General features: G+C 42.0%; 1 protein-coding gene across 3 annotated transcripts in view; it reads left to right on the forward strand.

Moving 5' to 3' along the window:
• The window catches only part of LOC117965865 (uncharacterized), a 189,850-nt gene that overhangs the window by 18,836 nt on the left and 156,751 nt on the right, over positions 1-14,263 (forward strand). The gene's annotated exons all lie outside the window — the stretch shown is intronic.

Here is a 14,263-nt window from a genome sequence, read left to right on the forward strand (position 1 = left end):
CTTAATAATACTTTGCCCTGTGGTAATATCTGTGCTATTTGACAAATACTACTACAAGTCTCTGTCAAATGGCACATATATATTAACACAGGTCAAAGTATAATGAATTGATAAAGAAGACACTCACAGACAGCTGGAATGCATTCATTCATTCATTCATTGATTCACTCTCTTGACTATTGTTGTTGTTTTTAGGGAATTGTCACTCGGATGTGGTTCTCTAGGATGCTAAAATCTCAGAATATTGGTGAGTACGGCAAACCTGCAACATGTAAAACTTCATCTCTGACCGTCCAAACACAAGATTGTCTTGAAAACAGAACTCAGAATCATCACATTCCTGTTTGTGGAACAAGAAAGACAGTAACTGTTTGATTTGCTGATTAAAAAATAATGAGGAAAAAAGAGCCAGTATCACGTTCATAAATTATAACAATACCTGCAAGATGTAGTGGACCGGTTTCCTATCGAACCGGATCACTTGAAATAACTTGCAGTACTTTTTTGGCATTATTACTATCAGTATATTCATCAGTATTGCTATCAGTGTATCTATCAGTATTACTGTCCTGAAGGTTGGTGTTACTGTTTCATTTTTGGCTTCAGTTTACTATGTGTTGCTGAAGTCTGATATTTCTGATTGATTTTTGGTATAACAGTTTTTTCTAGTGCAGAGGGACAGCCCACTGTCAACAACTGATTTAATTTGGTCTTTGACAGTGGGCATCTCCTCTCTGCTCTACAGTTTTTTTAAAGCCATGTTCTCCCCTCTCTCTTTTCTTCCCATCTTACTGTCCTCCCTCTCCCTCTCTTACACCCTTCCTCCTCCTCTTCATCTCTCCTTTTCTCCATCATCTCTTCCCCTTCCTTCTATATTTCACTGTCTCCCCTCTCTTCCCCTGCCTCTCCTCTCCCCTCTCTCTTCACCTCCTCTGTCTTAAAGAGCTCATGTAGTTCATTGGAAGTGGTTTGAGGTTCAAGCCCCAAGTCTTTTGTTTGTACTCCGGCTGTTTCTCTAAACACATCAGCATTGTCATTTAAGAATAGGGGTTAGTCTGTGGCTTGGCTGAATAATGGTTCAGATTCAATTGAAATCTATTCTGAAAATCCCTCTTTCTCTCTTCCTATCTTCCTTTCCCCTCTATCCTCTCTCCTTTCCTCACATGGGTGCTTGTCCCAAGTGGCAGGTACATATTAGATATAGAACCGCTTTCCAATTGTGATGAAACTTGGTACGGGCATTCTGTAGAACAAATTAGTAAGAGTATCATAACCTGGAGCCTGTGTCTCTCCCCTCCCTCTCTCCCCAGTCTCTCCCTCATCCCCTAACCCATCTCTCTTTAACCTACCATCTCTCAGCCCCTCCCCCTCTCTTTCTCCCTTTCCTTTCCCCTACTAACCCCCTCTTTCTCTCTCCCTCTCTCCCAGGTGTTACACTTTTACATACATCTAGGTAACCACTTATCTGATTGGTGTTTCAGAATTTGGATCTGGTATCCCCTCTTTTTCTCCCTTCCCTTTTTGCCTAACTTTCTTACAGTATTCCCCCTTTACCCCCCCCCCTCTCTCTCTCTCTCTCTCTCTCTCTCTCTCTCTCTCTCTCTCTCTCTCTCTCTCTCTCTCTCTCTCTCTCTCTCTCTCTCTCTCTCTCTCACTCTTTACACTCTGGGATCTGTCAGTGATCTCTGGGTAACTCAGCTTATTATCACTGATCATAACTAAATACCAGTCCCAATATTTCACTTTAGGCCTGAGGGTTCCAAAGTCCCTCCCTGCTAGTGCTATCATTGGCTGCTTCAAGATTTAATAAAACAAAATGGAAAGTGATAGGTGGAATCACTCCAGTTCATAACATCAGTCATTTCTTTAATGGACACTTGAAGCATCCAATGATAGCAGGGATCTCGGTTTAGCTGTCCACTCAGAGAAGAGGGATGTAGTTCCGGGGAGTGGCATAGTTAAACATTCAGAAACTCTAGTTGTTGCCTCTGACACTGCCATTAACCCTTTAAGGGCGTGATGGTGTAACACGATCATACTGAAGTGTCATTCTGGGCCCGTGATCAGGTAAACACGATTAAAACACACTTCGTTTCTTTCACTTGCTGGGACACCATACTTTGCAGTACAGCTTGTTAACGCATGTCGTTGGATAGGGGAGGGGTTGAACTTCACTGCCTGATTGGTTGTTTATTCGTGTGATGTCACTGAGACGGGCATTTCATTTGTAAAGGGCGGAGACATTTCATGGCAACACACAGAGACAAAACATGACAGAGGAACTTGTTTACAGCAAAGAAAATAACCGTGAAACACTATAAATTCAATATATTCGACTTATAGTTATATTAGAACATTTATTCTGTCTCGTGTTTTAATATATATGTTTTTACAACATTTCTAAATATCAAACGAGTGGATATAAGGGTTCATGTTTCAGGAACTACATGTATTTATTATTTTGTCTTATTGCTGATAATAATGGATTAAAGAACTATTATTTTATTTATACATATTTATTTTTAGTAAATAATCGAGAGTAGTGTCCATTATTGCTTCTAAAGACCCTGAGGATAAACGTGTATTCTGTCATTGCAATCACTCAGGTGAAACAGTGTCTTGTAATTTGCCCAAACATCAACAAAACTTTCAGGAAGTATTGGAAGGTCCCTCGGGTCATAGAATAAGACATTTTTATACATGTATCTCTAAGCACAATAGATCATAATAGAAAAATACATAACGTTAAAAAAAGAAAAGAAACAAAATATCATTTAGAAAAAAAAGTGAAAAGCTTGTCTGGTTTCTGAAGTGCTTTATAATGCTCCCCAGAGTGTTTAGAAGAAAAGAACTTGCTTGGTCCTTTAAAGGGTTAACCACATTATAAATGCTTGGTCCTTAAAGGGTTAACCACATTATAAATGCTTGGTCCTTTAAAGGGTTAACCACATTATAAATGCTTGGTCCTTAAAGGGTTAACCACATTATAAATGCTTGGTCCTTAAAGGGTTAACCACATTATACATGCTTGGTCCTTTAAAGGGTTAACCACATTACAAATGCTTGGTCCTTAAAGGGTTAACCACATTATAAATGCTTGGTCCTTTAAAGGGTTAACCACATTATAAATGCTTGGTCCTTAAAGGGTTAACCACATTATAAATGCTTGGTCCTTAAAGGGTTAACCACATTATACATGCTTGGTCCTTTAAAGGGTTAACCACATTACAAATGCTTGGTCCTTAAAGGGTTAACCACATTATAAATGCTTGGTCCTTAAAGGGTTAACCACATTATAAATGCTTGGTCCTTAAAGGGTTAACCACATTATAAATGCTTGGTCCTTAAAGGGTTAACCACATTATAAATGATTGGTCCTTTAAAGGGTTAACCACATTATAAATGCTTGGTCCTTAAAGGGTTAACCACATTATAAATGCTTGGTCCTTAAAGGGTTAACCACATTATACATGCTTGGTCCTTTAAAGGGTTAACCACATTATAAATGCTTGGTCCTTAAAGGGTTAACCACATTATAAATGCTTGGTCCTTAAAGGGTTAACCACATTATAAATGCTTGGTCCTTTAAAGGGTTAACCACATTATAAATGCTTGGTCCTTAAAGGGTTAACCACATTATAAATGCTTGGTCCTTTAAAGGGTTAACCACATTATAAATGCTTGGTCCTTTAAAGGGTTAACCACATTATAAATGCTTGGTCCTTTAAAGGGTTAGCCACATTATAAATGCTTGGTCCTTAAAGGGTTAACCACATTATAAATGCTTGGTCCTTTAAAGGGTTAACCACATTATAAATGCTTGGTCCTTTAAAGGGTCAGCCACATTATAAATGCTTGGTCCTTAAAGGGTTAACCACATTATAAATGCTTGGTCCTTAAAGGGTTAACCACATTATAAATGCTTGGTCCTTAAAGAGTTAACCACATTATAAATGCTTGGTCCTTAAAGAGTTAACCACATTATAAATGCTTGGTTCTTAAAGGGTTAACCACATTATAAATGCTTGTTCCTTTAAAGGGTTAACCACATTATAAATGCTTGGTCCTTTAAAGGGTTAACCACATTATAAATGCTTGGTTCTTAAAGGGTTAACCACATTATAAATGCTTGGTTCTTAAAGGGTTAACCACATTATAAATGCTTGGTCCTTTAAAGGGTTAACCACATTATAAATGCTTGGTCCTTTAAAGGGTTAACCACATTATAAATGCTTGGTCCTTTAAAGGGTTAGCCACATTATAAATGCTTGGTCCTTAAAGGGTTAACCACATTATAAATGCTTGGTCCTTTAAAGGGTTAACCACATTATAAATGCTTGGTCCTTAAAGGGTTAACCACATTATAAATGCTTGGTTCTTAAAGGGTTAACCACATTATAAATGCTTGGTCCTTAAAGGGTTAACCACATTATAAATGCTTGATCCTTAAAGAGTTAACCACATTATAAATGCTTGGTCCTTAAAGAGTTAACCACATTATAAATGCTTGGTTCTTAAAGGGTTAACCACATTATAAATGCTTGGTCCTTTAAAGGGTTAAGCAGTGCTGTTTCCACATTTTAAAAACCCAATATCGATCCCGCCTGTCAGCCTCAGTCTGCCCTGATGCACATTCATGTGTGTAAGATGACACTGAAACCTATGACCCTGACCCAGCATTTAAACCTCTGTGCACTCCCAGCTCAACAACGCCAGCCTCGTGTGCCTCCCAAAGGAAACACTGAAAAGTAGAGGAGAAAGTGTGTTTAGTTATACTGCCCCAGATTGTGAACTCACTGTGAAGTGAAGATCACATGTAGACACTGCAGGGGTCCATATGTTACACTTTGACATGCATCTAGAGAACTGCTGATCTGATTGTGATGAAACTTGGTACAGACATTCTTTATACACATTATTAAGAGTGTCCCAATCTGGAGCCTGTCCGCACCTCTCCTCTCATGAGTGTACCCCCTCCCTCTATCCTTCTCACCTCTCCTCTCCTCTTCTCCTCAGCGGGGATGCATATCCCAGTGTATACTCGAGGCTGGGCTTCTGATTGTCAGTGTTTTACCCGACTTTTCTACTCTGCTTTAAGAATTCATCTGATCCCTGTGAAGCAGTTTGTGTCTCTCAATCACAACTGAGAAACGTGTTCATAGTAAACTTGATTCATTCTGTGAAACAACTAAATGGGCTTTTCAATCAGCCAAGCCTTCATTTTCATTACAAGCAGGACGTGCAAACGAGATCGCGACATGTTAATAAGAGACTCCTCTTTATTAAAGCTAGAATGAACAATACAGTATTTTATGCTGGACACACTTTATTACAATCGCTGTGCGTGACTGTATTGACATTAATAAAGAGGAGTCGCTTCTGCTTTGCAATGAAAAAGTAAGATTTAAAAGCCCATTTAGTAGAAAAAGAAACGTAAATTCAATCAGTTGTACAGTTGTGATTGAGAAGCACGAATTGCTTAAATTCTTAAGGAGATGAGAAAACTCAGGGTGAGAAAACAGAAATCCAAAAGCTCTAATTATGTGTATGTGCAAATGCCCCTCCTCTCCTCTCCCCTGCCTCCCTCCCTCCCTCTCTCATCTCTCCCTCCTTTCCCTCCCTCATACCCTCCCTCCCTCCTCTCACTCCCTCTCCCCTCCCTCCGTCCCTCTCCTGTCCGTCATTCACTCCTCTCACTCCCTTTCTCCCCTCTCCTCCATCTCCCCCTCTCCTCTCCTCCTCACTCTCCTCTTTCCCTCTCCCCCCTCTCCTCTCTCTCCCTCCTCTGTCCCTCACTCTCCTCTTTCCCTCTCCCCCTCTCCTCTCTCCCCTCCCTTGCTGTCTCTCCTCTCTCTCCCTCCCTCTCTCTTCCTCCCTCCACTCAAATTGAAATTCAAAGGTGCTTTATTGGCATGACTAACATCGGCAGTATTGCCAAAGCATTACACAGTACAATAACAGTTAATATTAATAATAACAGTAACAATAATAATTATAATAAACGTAAAACTACAGCATTTATAAACACTATGAACATATATTTAAATGCAAATAGTGAATAGAACAAGACACAGACACTGAATTAAACATTGAAACACTGAGTACTGAATAACCCCCTGTGACAGTCTGGCTGAGTGCTGACGTCATAACCAGGAAATGAATAACACAGACCGGACGGATGAAATTGTAAATGCGCTTGCTTGCACCGGTTTATAGTAAATAAAAAGGTTGAACAAAACAGAAAACTTAAATAGACGAACAAGACAGACAGACAGACAGACACGTAACTAATTCTGTGCAACCCTGTACTCACATATTAAATACCTCCCTCCCTCCCCAGCAATGCCTCCCCCTGTGCAGAGTGCTCACTGTGTGTCCCTCAGGCTGTGACAGGCGGCTACATACTGGGCAGCCAGTGGGGCTGTGTGTCCCGCTCCCAGGAGGACTGACAGTTTATCTGGGTCAGTCAATTGTGGGAAGTGTGGGAGGGAAATAGTCATTTTTTTAAGGAATGTGTCCCTTGTTTGGTTGTATTTCTCACAGTGTAGGAGAAAGTGCATCTCTGTCTCGATCTCTCCTGTCTCAGTGACCACAGAGCCTGTTCTCTCTGGGTAGCCAGGTCTGCCTGTGTTGGCCTTTTTCAATGGCCAGGCTGTGGTCACTGAGCCTGTACTTGGTCATGATCTGCCTCTGCTTTGTATCTCTGACAGTGAAGAGATCCCCTCCAGAGTAAAGTCTCTTTTTAGGGCTTGATAGCAATCCAGTTTATTTGGGGTTTTTGTTTCTTTGTCCCAATGTTCCAGATAGGAGTTTTTGATTTGTGTTACAGTTTGGTTGACTCTGATTGGCAGTGCTGTAGCAGAGCTGTCCTGAAGCTGGTTAGTGTTAGTGTGGGTTAGTGTAGTGAGCTTCAGGACCAGCTGGCTGAGGAGACTCTTTTCTGGGCTGAGCTCTTGGGTTAGAAGGGCCTTGTACTGGAGGGAGTCTGTCTCACTTCTGTTTAGATGCATCCAGAATTGTAGTGCTCTTTTTTGCATGCTGTTGAGCAGTGGGTAGCAGCCTAATTCAGCCCTGCATGCATGGTTTGGTGTTTTCTGCTCTACCTGTAATATGTTTTTGCAGAATTCAGCATGCAGGGTTTCTACTGGATGTTTATCCCATTTTATATAATCTTGTTGACTGACTGGACTCCATACCTCACTTCTGTATAGCACACTGGGATGGATAACTTGCCAGATTCTGACAGGTAGATTTATTTTATAAAGCCTCCTTTTGATGGCATAAAAAGCTCTGCAGGCTTTTTCTTTTAGTGCATTCACTGCCGGGTTAAAGCTCCCTGACGCACTGATGGTCAGGCCTAGGTATGTATATTGTGTGGTGTGTTCTAGGGTGGTGTTGTGTAGAGTGAAGCGAGACCTGTTTCTTTGAGATCTTGCCCTTTTTAAGATCATAATTCTGGTCTTTTTCATGTTTCCTGTCAGGGCCCAGGTGTGACAGTACTGCTCTAGCAGTGACAGGCTCTGCTGTAGCCCCTGCTCTGTGGGCAACAGCAGGACCAAGTCATCTGCATAGAGCAGGAATTGAATTTGTTTGTCGTGTAGAGTGAGGGCAGGGGCTGCAGACTGCTCCAACACCACTGCTAATTCATTGATGTAAATATTGAAGTGTTGGACTCAGACTGCATCCCTGTCTCACTCCACGACCCTCTGTGAAGAATTCTGTTCTTTTGTTGCCAATTTTTATTCCGCACTCATTTTACCCACTACACCACGTTGTAGAATTTTATCATTTAAACCTTCATGCCAAATGGAATCAGATGCTTTTTTAAAGTCTATAAAACAAGAGAAAATGTTTCCTTTATTTTGTTGTTGTACATGTTTGTTGATTAGGGTGTGGGGGTGTAAATATGGTCATTGGTAATTTGGTAGAAATCCAATCTGACTCTTACTCAGGACACTGTGTTCGGTAAGGAAGGCCAGTATTCGGGTATTGATGATACTGCAGAATACCTTCCCCAGGTTGCTGCTCACACAGATGCCTCAGTAGTTGTTGGGGTTGAATTTGTCTCCTTTTGTAAACTGGGGATATAAGCCCTTGGTTCCAGATGTCAGGGAAGCAGCCTTCCTGTAGTACCAGGTTGAATAATTTAAGCAGGGCCTCCTGCAGCTCAGGGCTGCTGTGTTTGAGCATCTCGGTACTGATGCTGTCGGGTCACAGGCTTTCCTGGGTTTGAGTCCCTGGAGCTTCTCTGCTAGCTCCTGTGGGGAGATTGGGAAGTCCAGTGGATTCTTGTTGTCTTTAATAGATAGTTCTAATGATTTAAGTTTTTCTTGAATTAAATCTTCCTCTCTTGTAAAATCCTCTTGTAGGGAAGCCTTATTTTTTGTAAGTTTTTGCTTTGTGTTTACTTTCTTTTTGTTTAAGAACCTTTTTGTTTGGCCCTCCTGCCTGTTTATTTTGTGTCTTATTTATTAAAAGTCTTTTGTTTAAACTGCAGTCTGTCTCTCGGCCTCATCCCTTGCGCCATCTTGTCTTGTATTGTCAGTTCTTGTTTTTGTGTGGAGTTCATATTGTTCCACATTCGCAGAACTGATTTTGGTTAATAGATTCCTCCGTGTCTGTGAGGGTTGTGTTCATGTGTTTCTCTTTGCTCTGTTTCAGGGTGTGTTTGTGTTGCTTTAGGGTCTCGCAGTACCTGATGTGTAAATCTGGGTTGTGTGGTTGATGATGTTTTTGATTTGATTCTTGTCTTAGTTTTTTCCTTATTGTTTCACATTCATCATCAAACCATTTTTCTTTGGGTTTGTGCTTCTGATTGTTTTTTACTTGTTCATTTTTTTGAGATTTGCCTTGCTTGCTGTTTGTTCTAATATTTCATTCATGTGTTTAACTGCCAGATTTACTCCTCTCACATTAGGCTGGCACTGTGCGATTTGGGAGGTGTCAGGAAGGTTAGTGATTTCAGGAGAGCCAGTTGCTTTATCGAATTCCTCTGTGCTGTTTGGAGCCCATTTATAAGTATGGTTCAGATGGTACAGCTTGCATGGCTGTATTAGTGTGTTACTGGGCTGTCCTGTTCTTTGTAGGAACAAAGTAATTTGACTGTGGTCTGACAGAGGTGTTTGTGGTCTGACAGTGAATGCATTAATAAAGGAGGGGTCCAGGTCAGTGATGGCGTAATCAGCTACGCTAGTCCCAAGAGCTGAGCAGTATGTGAATCTACCTAAAGAGTCCCCTCTGATCCTGCCATTAATGATGTACAGACCCCAGGCTTGGCAGAGATGCACTAACTGCCTCCATTTGTATTCACAATACAATCAGGGTTGTTTCTGTGGATTGAGGTAGGTGTGAGGTACAGAGGGGTTTGTCCAAATACATGGCTGTTACCTTGTGTGCTTCTACAGTCAGGCTCTGTTCCTGTTCTGGTGTTGAAATCCCTACAGGGCAGCACATTTCCCTGGGTCTGGAAATGGCTGATCTCTGTGTGGAGGTGTGGCAAAGTGGTTAGTAAGGGGAACAGGTGTAGCGGTGATGCGGTGCAGGAGTGACAGGCAGACAACGATAATCCAGTGGGAAAAACTTTATTTTATTTTAATTCCTGGTCTATTGACCATAAATAATAAGCCCCGGCAATACACAACGATGTGTAGAGCGCGGGGATGAAAACTCAGGTTTACAGTCCTCGCAAAAGAAACAAAAACACGTTCACCCGTCTCGGGTGCGTGCAGTCGTGCTGGTGGTGAGTGAATACACTTTTTATTTTGTGACGGTTCGTGATGTGGTGATCCGGCTTGTGCTGGCCCACGGCGACAGCTCCGGATGTGCTTTAGCTGTCTGGTGATTTCAAAAACACAGACAGTTATTTTACAGCGACAAACAAACACAAACGCAACTCTTTACAGAGTAATACAGCAGCTCTCTATTACGTCCTTCTCGGTCCTTGTCTTAACCCAAACGAAGGAAAAGAACAGCGTTACCCTGGCCCCTATATGTAATCCCGCATGATATCTAGGTAAACGGTTGCAGCTGCCTTATTACTTGCAGCTGCTCCTCGTTTACCTGTCAAATCAATACGGTCTTACAACAGAGTCTCGCTTCCTTCCAGGCTGACCCACTTCCCGGTCCCGGAAACGAACTGTCAGGCCAGCCCTTCCAGATACTTCTCCTCCCGTTCTTTAGCGCCCTCACAGGTCGGGAGGAAGATTTATCACCAGAACTCATTGTATTTCTGTCACAGGAGGGTATGAAAATATCCTCATTGTAGTTTGGGGATTCAGAGGGAGGGGTGTAGGCTGCACACAGGTGAACGTCAGTTTCACCTTGGACTGCGTTTTTGTTTATTTTGAGCCGTGTGTGTGTCTGTCCTTGTTTAATTGAGCCGATGGATTGGGCGAGCTCCCCTCTGTGCCACACTAGTATTCCCCCCCCCCCCGAGTCCCTGCCGTGTGTGACTGTGCTGTGTTTCAGGGAGGGCACTATGATCTCCCTGTAGCCTGAGGGACAGTGAGTGGCACATCTGCACGGCACCACGTCTCTAATAGGATCATAATATCAATATTATTGAGAACAAACTCAGGGTCTGTGCTCTTCAGCCTGAAGACCGAGGAGTGCAGACCCTGGATGTTCAGCAGCTGATTGAAGGAGATCTCATCTTTTCTCTTTTTTTCTTTTAAATTTCTATTATTTATAGTAAAACAAAATGCAAATTACAACATTAAGTAAATATGTAGATGTGTCTGTGCAGTGATACTGTGTCTGATACACACACACGCACACACACACACATTGTTTTTCTTCATATTCATATCACATTCATTTCTAGTATTTTCCCAGGTAAACTAGGGTTTCCTGTGTCCTACCCGAGTGCTGCGGGTCCCTCAGTCCAGCAGTCTTGAGCAGAGGGTGTTGAGGAGCTGTTTTATCTCACCCAGCTCAGTGGTGGCAGGGGGTGCTGGCTGAGCGAGGGCTCCAGTGTAGCTGAGCTGGTGCTGCGGCTGGTTGGTGCTCGGAGGGGCTCTGGGTCTGGCTGGTCCTGGCTGGGCTGTGCTGCTCTGGGTTGCAATGGCTCAGGCAGTGTTGGGCTGTGCTGTGTGGGTGAGGGGTGGGGTGGCCCCTCGCAGGTGTGTGTCCTGTGGCTCCAGGGGGTCTCCTCACAGGTGTGTGTCCTGTGGCTCCAGGGGGTCTCCTCACTGGTGTGTGTCCTGTGGCTCCAGGGGGTCTCCTCACTGGTGTGTGTCCTGTGGCTCCAGAGGGTCTCCTCACTGGTGTGTGTCCTGTGGCTCCAGGGGGTCTCCTCACTGGTTGTATGCTGCGCTGGGGGGGGCTGGCTGGGCTGCGGCCCATGGCTGTATCCTTGAGGGATTTATCAAAGACCCAGACGCCTTCCTGGTTGAGGTGCACTCTGTCATACAGCTGCCAGGGGCTCAGTGTGGGGGGGTGTGCCAGGTGGACGCTGGTCATCAGAGCACAGCCCCGGACGATCTCAGCGTTGATATTACTGGTGATGTGTGTGTGGGGGGTCTGCTCTGTGGAAATGACAACTCTGGAGTCTGAACTCCTGCGTGACTCTCTCTGACACCTTCCTCACTGCTTTGGCCATGTCTCCGCACTGGTCCAGGGCATTGGTGCCGGTATGCATGGCGATGTGTCTGGGGCTCACCAGGTTGGTTCGGTTCAGTAGCTGCAGGGCTCTCCAATAATCTTTTCACACGAGCACCCAGAGCCGCGCCGAGCCCTCACGGTACAGCTAGTTTCACACGGGTCATTTTGTCGAGCCGAGCCGGAACCGTGAAACTCTGGCCTCGCTAGATATCTGGTACTGGCTCTGTGCTGAGCAAGGCTGGGGGAGCGGTTAACTCGTACTGCCTGAAACGATAGAGTCTACCAAAAGATTTCACAGGAATTGAGAAATATGGGACTAAACCGCAGCGCGAAACAGTGTTGTGAAAAAATAAAAATAATAAAACAGGATTAAAAAAATAAATAAACGATCATAACAATAAAAGCGTCAGACCGCAAAAAAAGTTAATCTGATGACTTAATGGACGCAGTTCTTGGTCACAGACCTGCAGCGACCGGCGCCGATGTGTTGAATTCGGAGACTTGTCTTCTGGAAAGTATTTCTCCTTTAAATTGTTTAACAGGGATCATTTTAAACAGAGACAAATCAAACCTTACAGTGTGTGAACTGCAAGGTCTGCTGCTGCTTCATTAACTGGGTTCCATGTATTTTTCGGTAATGCTTTATCTTGCGTGGCATAAATTTAATATTAAATAGATATGCGATAGATATTAAATTAATGTTAAATTAATAAATATGCAATAGCGTGTAACAATCTCAACTCTGGCGGAAGATCAATTATTTTAACTAGTTGATAGAAATTGTATTCCTACCTATAATTACAAACAATTAAAAGGTAGGTGAGCTGAGTGCCAGAAACCAAGAATAAAAATGCAGAAGACAGTAATCAGTGTAATAAATGTGTATTGAGGTGTGGAGAACAACACAATAGAAATAGAAATACTGGTTGTGAGTCTGCCAAAGAAAACAAACAAAGAAAAATACATCCACAATTAGAACAAAACACAATCAAATATGAACAACAAATCATCCAATTAGAGACCTTCTCCACAGGGCAGAACGCACCCACACCAATACAAATGTCCAAAAAGAAAAAATAATGTCCTTATTGAAATGGTCCTTGCCCAGGGCAGAAAAAAATAAAACCAGCAGCAGAAAATATTAAAATTGGTAATCTCTCAGCCAGAGTTCAGGAAATGATGCAGCATCGGAGTTAGGGTTCCTCTGGTGTAAGAAAAGTCCTCCCAACAAACGATTGCCCTTTGGACATACAGATTGGTTGAATAATCCTTCCAGAGGAAGACAGGAACAGCTTGGTGAGACGAGGCCCAGAAAACTGGATGGTGGATAAAAACAAAACTCAGCTCAAGAAGATAATTATAATCAGGATTAAAGTCTGAGATACTCTTTCTTTCCTGAGTGTTTTCTTTCTTCTTCAAAACACAGTAGATTAGAATAGATTTCAAACAAACCAACGAACAAACACCACACCCTTCTCTCTCCACAAAAACTGCCTCCCCCCTAAACCAGTCAGGTGCCTGTTATCAAGAAATTGACCAAATGGCTTTAATGAGACAAAGCTCATTAATTAAATGAGAACCAGGGCATTGCAATAAAAGCACTTAAACAATTAACCAGGTAACTAAGAACTGCTGCAAAAAAACAGCTAAACACAGTGTTGAGTAGAACACACTGGATTGAATAGTTACTTTGAATTTTCAGCATTTACCACGAAACCCTTGAAACCATTCCATTTGATTCCTTTCTATTTAATGTCTTAAGAATGTTTATTAGACATGGTAATAACCGAGCCAGGATTCCTGCCACACAATGAAGTGCAGCAGGCAGCACGCTGCTCCTTATGCTGCACAGCTGATGCTACAAGCTGGTGTCTTGCTAAATGTTACCCAAATATCGATTGAAAATGTAATGGCACGTCACGCCCATTTATATTACGATTTGTTACCGTTGAAAATATGTAATAATTTCCCCTTATTGAAAATACAGTTAATCTGACTTGAATGTCAATGGAAAGTAACAAGGAATAATTGAACGTAAATTTAATATGCAATTTAACATTCATTTAATATCAGTTTAATATTAATTTATGCCACGCAATATAAAGCATTATCATTTTTTCTAATGAATAAAGTGATCAGTAATCGCGCATATTATTTTGTGGTTACTTTATAAACCAGTCCTTAACAGAAAATAAATAAATAAAGAAATAAGCTCTGTATATTGGAAATGTGCAAAGTATCTGAAAATCACATTCAATTCGGTCATTTTAAAAAATCCCATCTATTAACATTGCATGTGTAAAAACAAGCTGTACAGAAAAATCTCTTTAATGTTTCGTTTAGATTTTCTTTTTAATAGGCCTGCTTTAAATCTATTTTCCTGACGTGTTTAGTGACATTTTTTAAATACTATCTGTAACTTTTTAAAGTTATTAGTAGTAGTAGTTAATCTAACTTTAATAATATGAAATGAAATTATTCGGTTTGTATTTGCAGTCAGCAGCATGTGAAACACAAACCCATATTTGTGTATTCGTGTGAAATCTTTTGGTACTTTATCGTTTCGGACAGTCCGACCTCGGGATCCATTCTCAAAACAAATCCACAGCACTCCACTGTGCGTGCGTGTCCGCGGAATCTGACGTCACGTTCCACAGGCAGC

Source organism: Acipenser ruthenus, chromosome 43, assembly GCF_902713425.1.
Source record: "Acipenser ruthenus chromosome 43, fAciRut3.2 maternal haplotype, whole genome shotgun sequence".
NCBI classification, from domain to species: Eukaryota; Metazoa; Chordata; class Actinopteri; order Acipenseriformes; family Acipenseridae; genus Acipenser; species Acipenser ruthenus.